Source organism: Halictus rubicundus, unplaced genomic scaffold (genome assembly GCF_050948215.1).
Source record: "Halictus rubicundus isolate RS-2024b unplaced genomic scaffold, iyHalRubi1_principal scaffold0023, whole genome shotgun sequence".
NCBI classification, from domain to species: Eukaryota; Metazoa; Arthropoda; class Insecta; order Hymenoptera; family Halictidae; genus Halictus; species Halictus rubicundus.
In genome coordinates this window covers 579,713-588,770 of record NW_027488564.1, presented here as the reverse complement: position 1 = coordinate 588,770, position 9,058 = coordinate 579,713, and positions in this window count along the sequence as shown.

Genomic DNA, 9,058 nt, shown 5'->3' with positions numbered 1-9,058 from the left:
TAGGATAGAGGATAGGATAGGATAGGATAGAGGATAGGATAGGATAGAGGATAGGATAGGATAGAGGATAGGATAGGATAGAGGATAGGATAGGATAGAGGATAGGTTAGGATACAGGATAGGATAGGATAGAGGATAGGATAGGATAGAGGAATAGGATAGGATAGAGGATAGCATAGACGATAGGATAGGATAGATCATAGGATAGGTTAGAGGATAAGATAGAATAGAGGATAGGATAGGATAGAGGATAGGATAGTATGGAGGACAGGATAGGATACAGGATTGGATAGGATACAGGAAAGGATAGGATTGAGGATAGGATAGGATGGAGGATAGGATAGGATAGAGGATAGGATAGGATAGAGGATAGGATAGGATAGAGGATAGAGGATAGGATAGGATACAGGATAGGATAGGATAGAGGATAGGATAGGGGATTTGATAGGATAGAGGATAGGATAGGATAGAGAATAGGATAGGATAGAGGATAGGATAGGATAGAGGATAGGATAGGATAGAGGATAGGATACGATAGAGGATAGGATAGGATAGAGGATAGGATAGGATAGAGGATAGGATAGGATAGGATAGGATAGGATAGGATAGAGGATAGGATAGGATAGGATAGAGGATAGGATAGGATAGAGGATAGGATAGGATAGAGGATAGGATAGAATAGAGGCTAGGATAGGATAGAGGATAGGATAGGATAGAGGAATAGGATAGGATAGAGGATAGCATAGACGATAGGATAGGATAGATCATATGATAGGTTAGAGGATAAGATAGAATAGAGGATAGGATAGGATAGAGGATAGGATAGTATAGAGGACAGGATAGGATACAGGATTGGATAGGATACAGGAAAGGATAGGATTGAGGATAGGATAGGATGGAGGATAGGATAGGATAGCGGATAGGATAGGATAGAGGATAGGATAGACGATAGGATAGGATAGAGGATAGGATAGGATAGAGGATAGTATAGGATAGAGGATAGAGGATATTATAGGATAGAGGATAGGATAGGATAGAGGATAGGATAGGACAGAGGATAGGGTAGGGGATTTGATAGGATAGAGGATAGGATAGGATAGAAGATAGGATAGGATAGAGGATAGGATAGGATAGAGGATAAGATAGGATAGAGGATAGGATAGACGATAGGATAGGATAGAGGATAGGATAGGATAGATGATAGGATAGGATAGAGGATATGATAGGACAGAGGATAGGATAGGGGATTTGATAGGATAGAGGATAGGATAGGATAGAGGATTGGATAGGATAGAGGATAGATGATAGGATAGGATAGAGGATAGGATAGGGGATTTGATAGGATAGAGGATAGGATAGGATAGAAGATAGGATAGGATAGAGGATAGATGATAGGATAGAGGATAGGATAGGGGATAGGATAGGATAGAGGATAGGATAGTCTAGAAGATAGGATAGGATAGAGGATAGGATAAGATAGAGGATAGGATAGGATAGAGGATAGGATAGGATAGAGGATAGGATAGGATAGAGGATAGAGGATAGGATAGGACAGAGGATAGGGTAGGGGATTTGATAGGATAGAGGATAGGATAGGATAGAGGATAGGATAGGATAGAGGATAGGATAGGATAGAGGAATAGGATAGGATAGACGATAGGATAGGATAGATCATAGGATAGGATAGAGGATAAGATAGAATAGAGGATAGGATAGGATAGAGGATAGGATAGTATAGAGGACACGATAGGATACAGGATTGGATAGGATACAGGAAAGGATAGGATTGAGGATAGGATAGGATAGGATAGATGATAGGATAGGATAGAGGATAGGATAGACGATAGGATAGGATAGAGGATAGGATAGGATAGAGGATAGTATAGGATAGAGGATAGAGGATAGGATAGGATAGAGGATAGGATAGGATAGAGGATAGGATAGGATAGAGGATAGGATAGGATAGAGGATAGGATAGGATAGAGGATAGGATAGGATAGAGGAATAGGATAGGATAGAGGATAGGATAGACGATAGGATAGGATAGATCATAGGATAGGATAGAGGATAAGATAGAATAGAGGATAGGATAGGATAGAGGATAGGATAGTATAGAGGACAGGATAGGATACAGGATTGGATAGGATACAGGAAAGGATAGGATTGAGGATAGGATAGGATAGGATAGAGGATAGGATAGGATAGAGGATAGGATAGACGATAGGATAGGATAGAGGATAGGATAGGATAGAGGATAGTATAGGATAGAGGATAGAGGATAGGATAGGATAGAGGATAGGATAGGATAGAGGATAGGATAGGATAGAGGATAGGATAGGATAGAGGATAGGATAGGATAGAGGATAGGATAGGAAAGAGGATAGGATAGGATAGAGGATAGGAAAGGATAGAGGATAGGATAGGACAGAGGATAGGATAGGGGATTTGATAGGATAGGATAGAGGATAGGATAGACGATAGGATAGGATAGAGCATAGGATAGGATAGAGGATAGGATAGGATAGTGGACAGGATAGGATAGAGGGTAGGATAGAATAGAGGACAGGATAGGATACAGGATTGGATAGGATACAGGAAAGGATAGGATTGAGGATAGGATAGGATGGAGGATAGGATAGGAAAGAGGATAGGATAGGATAGAGGATAGGAAAGGATAGAGGATAGGATAGGACAGAGGATAGGGTAGGGGATTTGATAGGATAGAGGATAGGATAGGATAGAAGATAGGATAGGATAGAGGATAGGATAGGATAGAGGATAGGATAGGATAGAGGATTGGATAGGATAGAGGATAGGATAGGATAGAGGATAGGATAGGATAGAGGATAGTATAGGATAGAGGATAGGATAGGATAGAGGATAGGATACGATAGAGGATAGGATAGGATAGAGGATAGGATAGGATAGAGGATAGGATAGGATAGGATAGGATAGGATAGGATAGAGGATAGGATAGGATAGGATAGAGGATAGGATAGGATAGAGGATAGGATAGGATAGAGGATAGGATAGAATAGAGGCTAGGATAGGATAGAGGATAGGATAGGATAGAGGAATAGGATAGGATAGAGGATAGCATAGACGATAGGATAGGATAGATCATAGGATAGGTTAGAGGATAAGATAGAATAGAGGATAGGATAGGATAGAGGATAGGATAGAATAGAGGATAGGATAGGATAGAGGATAGGATAGTATAGAGGACAGGATAGGATACAGGATTGGATAGGATACAGGAAAGGATAGGATTGAGGATAGGATAGGATAGGATAGAGGATAGGATAGGATAGAGGATAGGATAGACGATAGGATAGGATAGAGGATAGGATAGGATAGAGGATTGGATAGGATACAGGAAAGGATAGGATTGAGGATAGGATAGGATGGAGGATAGGATAGGAAAGAGGATAGGATAGGATAGAGGATAGGAAAGGATGGAGGATAGGGTAGGACAGAGGATAGGGTAGGGGATTTGATAGGATAGAGGATAGGATAGGATAGAAGATAGGATAGGATAGACTATAGGATAGGATAGAGGATAGGATAGGATAGAGGATTGGATAGAGGATAGGATAGGATAGAGGATAGGATAGGATAGAGGATAGGATAGGATAGAGGATTGGATAGGATAGAGGACAGGATAGGATAGAGGGTAGGATAGACGACAGGATAGGATAGGATAGAGGATAGGATAGGATAGAGGATAGGATAGACGACAGGATACGATAGAGGATAGGATAGGATAGAGGATAGGATAGGATAGAGGATAGAGGATAGGATAGGATACAGGATAGGATAGGATAGAGGATAGGATAGGGGATTTGATAGGATAGAGGATAGGATAGGATAGAGGATAGGATAGGATAGAGGATAGGATAGGATAGAGGATAGGATAGGATAGAGGATAGGATAGGATAGAGGATAGTATAGGATAGAGGATAGGATAGGATAGAGGATAGGATACGATAGAGGATAGGATAGGATAGAGGATAGGATAGGATAGAGGATAGGATAGGATAGGATAGGATAGGATAGGATAGGATAGAGGATAGGATAGGATAGGATAGAGGATAGGATAGGATAGAGGATAGGATAGGATAGAGGATAGGATAGAATAGAGGCTAGGATAGGATAGAGGATAGGATAGGATAGAGGAATAGGATAGGATAGAGGATAGCATAGACGATAGGATAGGATAGATCATAGGATAGGTTAGAGGATAAGATAGAATAGAGGATAGGATAGGATAGAGGATAGGATAGTATAGAGGACAGGATAGGATACAGGATTGGATAGGATACAGGAAAGGATAGGATTGAGGATAGGATAGGATGGAGGATAGGATAGGATAGCGGATAGGATAGGATAGAGGATAGGATAGACGATAGGATAGGATAGAGGATAGGATAGGATAGAGGATAGTATAGGATAGAGGATATAGGATAGGATAGGATAGAGGATAGGATAGGATAGAGGATAGGATAGGACAGAGGATAGGGTAGGGGATTTGATAGGATAGAGGATAGGATAGGATAGAAGATAGGATAGGATAGAGGATAGGATAGGATAGAGGATAAGATAGGATAGAGGATAGGATAGACGATAGGATAGGATAGAGGATAGGATAGGATAGATGATAGGATAGGATAGAGGATAGGATAGGATAGAGGATAGGATAGGATAGAGGATAGAGGATAGGATAGGACAGAGGATAGGGTAGGGGATTTGATAGGATAGAGGATAGGATAGGATAGAGGATAGGATAGGATAGAGGATAGGATAGGATAGAGGAATAGGATAGGATAGACGATAGGATAGGATAGATCATAGGATAGGATAGAGGATAAGATAGAATAGAGGATAGGATAGGATAGAGGATAGGATAGTATAGAGGACACGATAGGATACAGGATTGGATAGGATACAGGAAAGGATAGGATTGAGGATAGGATAGGATAGGATAGATGATAGGATAGGATAGAGGATAGGATAGACGATAGGATAGGATAGAGGATAGGATAGGATAGAGGATAGTATAGGATAGAGGATAGAGGATAGGATAGGATAGAGGATAGGATAGGATAGAGGATAGGATAGGATAGAGGATAGGATAGGATAGAGGATAGGATAGGATAGAGGATAGGATAGGATAGAGGAATAGGATAGGATAGAGGATAGGATAGACGATAGGATAGGATAGATCATAGGATAGGATAGAGGATAAGATAGAATAGAGGATAGGATAGGATAGAGGATAGGATAGTATAGAGGACAGGATAGGATACAGGATTGGATAGGATACAGGAAAGGATAGGATTGAGGATAGGATAGGATGGAGGATAGGATAGGATAGAGGTTAGGATAGGATAGAGGATAGGATAGACGATAGGATAGGATAGAGGATAGGATAGGATAGATGATAGGATAGGATAGAGGATAGGATAGGACAGAGGATAGGATAGGGGATTTGATAGGATAGAGGATAGGATAGGATAGAGGATTGGATAGGATAGAGGATAGATGATAGGATAGGATAGAGGATAGGATTGGGGATTTGATAGGATAGAGGATAGGATAGGATAGAAGATAGGATAGAGGATAGGATAGGGGATAGGATAGGATAGAGGATAGGATAGGATAGAAGATAGGATAGGATAGAGGATAGGATAAGATAGAGGATAGGTTAGGATAGAGGATAGGATAGTATAGAGGACAGGATAGGATACAGGATTGGATAGGATACAGGAAAGGATAGGATTGAGGATAGGATAGTATGGAGGATAGGATAGGATAGAGGATAGGATAGGATAGAGGATAGGATAGACGACAGGATAGGATAGAGGATAGGATAGGATAGAGGATAGGATAGGATAGAGGATAGAGGATAGGATAGGATAGAGGATAGGATAGGATAGAGGATAGGATAGGACAGAGGATAGGGTAGGGGATTTAATAGGATAGAGGATAGGATAGGATAGAAGATAGGATAGGATAGAGGATAGGATAGGATAGAGGATTGGATAGGATACAGGAAAGGATAGGATTGAGGATAGGATAGTATGGAGGATAGGATAGGATAGAGGATAGGATAGGATAGAGGATAGGATAGACGACAGGATACGATAGAGGATAGGATAGGATAGAGGATAGGATAGGATAGAGGATAGAGGATAGGATAGGATACAGGATAGGATAGGATAGAGGATAGGATAGAATAGAGGCTAGGATAGGATAGAGGATAGGATAGGATAGAGGAATAGGATAGGATAGAGGATAGCATAGACGATAGGATAGGATAGATCATAGGATAGGTTAGAGGATAAGATAGAATAGAGGATAGGATAGGATAGAGGATAGGATAGTATAGAGGACAGGATAGGATACAGGATTGGATAGGATACAGGAAAGGATAGGATTGAGGATAGGATAGGATGGAGGATAGGATAGGATAGCGGATAGGATAGGATAGAGGATAGGATAGACGATAGGATAGGATAGAGGATAGGATAGGATAGAGGATAGTATAGGATAGAGGATATAGGATAGGATAGGATAGAGGATAGGATAGGATAGAGGATAGGATAGGACAGAGGATAGGGTAGGGGATTTGATAGGATAGAGGATAGGATAGGATAGAAGATAGGATAGGATAGAGGATAGGATAGGATAGAGGATAAGATAGGATAGAGGATAGGATAGACGATAGGATAGGATAGAGGATAGGATAGGATAGATGATAGGATAGGATAGAGGATAGGATAGGATAGAGGATAGGATAGGATAGAGGATAGAGGATAGGATAGGACAGAGGATAGGGTAGGGGATTTGATAGGATAGAGGATAGGATAGGATAGAGGATAGGATAGGATAGAGGATAGGATAGGATAGAGGAATAGGATAGGATAGACGATAGGATAGGATAGATCATAGGATAGGATAGAGGATAAGATAGAATAGAGGATAGGATAGGATAGAGGATAGGATAGTATAGAGGACACGATAGGATACAGGATTGGATAGGATACAGGAAAGGATAGGATTGAGGATAGGATAGGATAGGATAGATGATAGGATAGGATAGAGGATAGGATAGACGATAGGATAGGATAGAGGATAGGATAGGATAGAGGATAGTATAGGATAGAGGATAGAGGATAGGATAGGATAGAGGATAGGATAGGATAGAGGATAGGATAGGATAGAGGATAGGATAGGATAGAGGATAGGATAGGATAGAGGATAGGATAGGATAGAGGAATAGGATAGGATAGAGGATAGGATAGACGATAGGATAGGATAGATCATAGGATAGGATAGAGGATAAGATAGAATAGAGGATAGGATAGGATAGAGGATAGGATTGTATAGAGGACAGGATAGGATACAGGATTGGATAGGATACAGGAAAGGATAGGATTGGGGATAGGATAGGATAGGATAGAGGATAGGATAGGATAGAGGATAGGATAGACGATAGGATAGGATAGAGGATAGTATAGGATAGAGGATAGAGGATAGGATAGGATTGAGGATAGGATAGGATAGAGGATAGGATAGGATAGAGGATAGGATAGGATAGAGGATAGGATAGGATAGAGGATAGGATAGGATAGAGGATAGGATAGGATAGAGGATAGGATAGGATAGAGGATAGGATAGGATAGAGGATAGGATAGGATAGAGGAGAGGATAGAATAGAGGCTAGGATAGGATAGAGGATAGGATAGGATAGAGGAATAGGATAGGATAGAGGATAGCATAGACGATAGGATAGGATAGATCATAGGATAGGTTAGAGGATAAGATAGAATAGAGGATAGGATAGGATAGAGGATAGGATAGTATAGAGGACAGGATAGGATACAGGATTGGATAGGATACAGGAAAGGATACGATTGAGGATAGGATAGGATGGAGGATAGGATAGGATAGAGGATAGGATAGGATAGAGGATAGGATAGACGATAGGATAGGTTAGAGGATAGGATAGGATAGAGGATAGTATAGGATAGAGGATAGAGGATAGGATAGGATAGAAGATAGGATAGGATAGAGGATAGATGATAGGATAGAGGATAGGATAGGGGATAGGATAGGATAGAGGATAGGATAGTCTAGAAGATAGGATAGGATAGAGGATAGGATAAGATAGAGGATAGGTTAGGATAGAGGATAGGATAGTATAGAGGTCAGGATAGGATACAGGATTGGATAGGATACAGGAAAGGATAGGATTGAGGATAGGATAGGATGGAGGATAGGATAGGATAGGATAGAGGATAGGATAGACGACAGGATAGGATAGAGGATAGGATAGGATAGAGGATAGGATAGGATAGAGGATAGAGGATAGAGGATAGGATAGGATACAGGATAGGATAGGATAGAGGATAGGATAGGGTATTTGATAGGATAGAGTATAGGATAGGATAGAGGATAGGATAGTATAGAGGATAGGATAAGATAGAGGATAGGATAGGATAGAGGATAGGATAGGATAGAGGATAGGATAGGATAGAGGATAGAGGATAGGATAGGACAGAGGATAGGGTAGGGGATTTGATAGGATAGAGGATAGGATAGGATAGAGGATAGGATAGGATAGAGGATAGGATAGGATAGAGGATAGGATAGGATAGAGGAATAGGATAGGATAGAGGATAGCATAGACGATAGGATAGGATAGATCATAGGATAGGTTAGAGGATAAGATAGAATAGAGGATAGGATAGGATAGAGGATAGGATAGTATAGAGGACAGGATAGGATACAGGATTGGATAGGATACAGGAAAGGATAGGATTGAGGATAGGATAGGATGGAGGATAGGATAGGATAGAGGTTAGGATAGGATAGAGGATAGGATAGACGATAGGATGGGATAGAGGATAGGATAGGATAGATGATAGGATAGGATAGAGGATAGGATAGGACAGAGGATAGGATAGGGGATTTGATAGGATAGAGGATAGGATAGGATAGAGGATTGGATAGGATAGAGGATAGATGATAGGATAGGATAGAGGATAGGATTGGG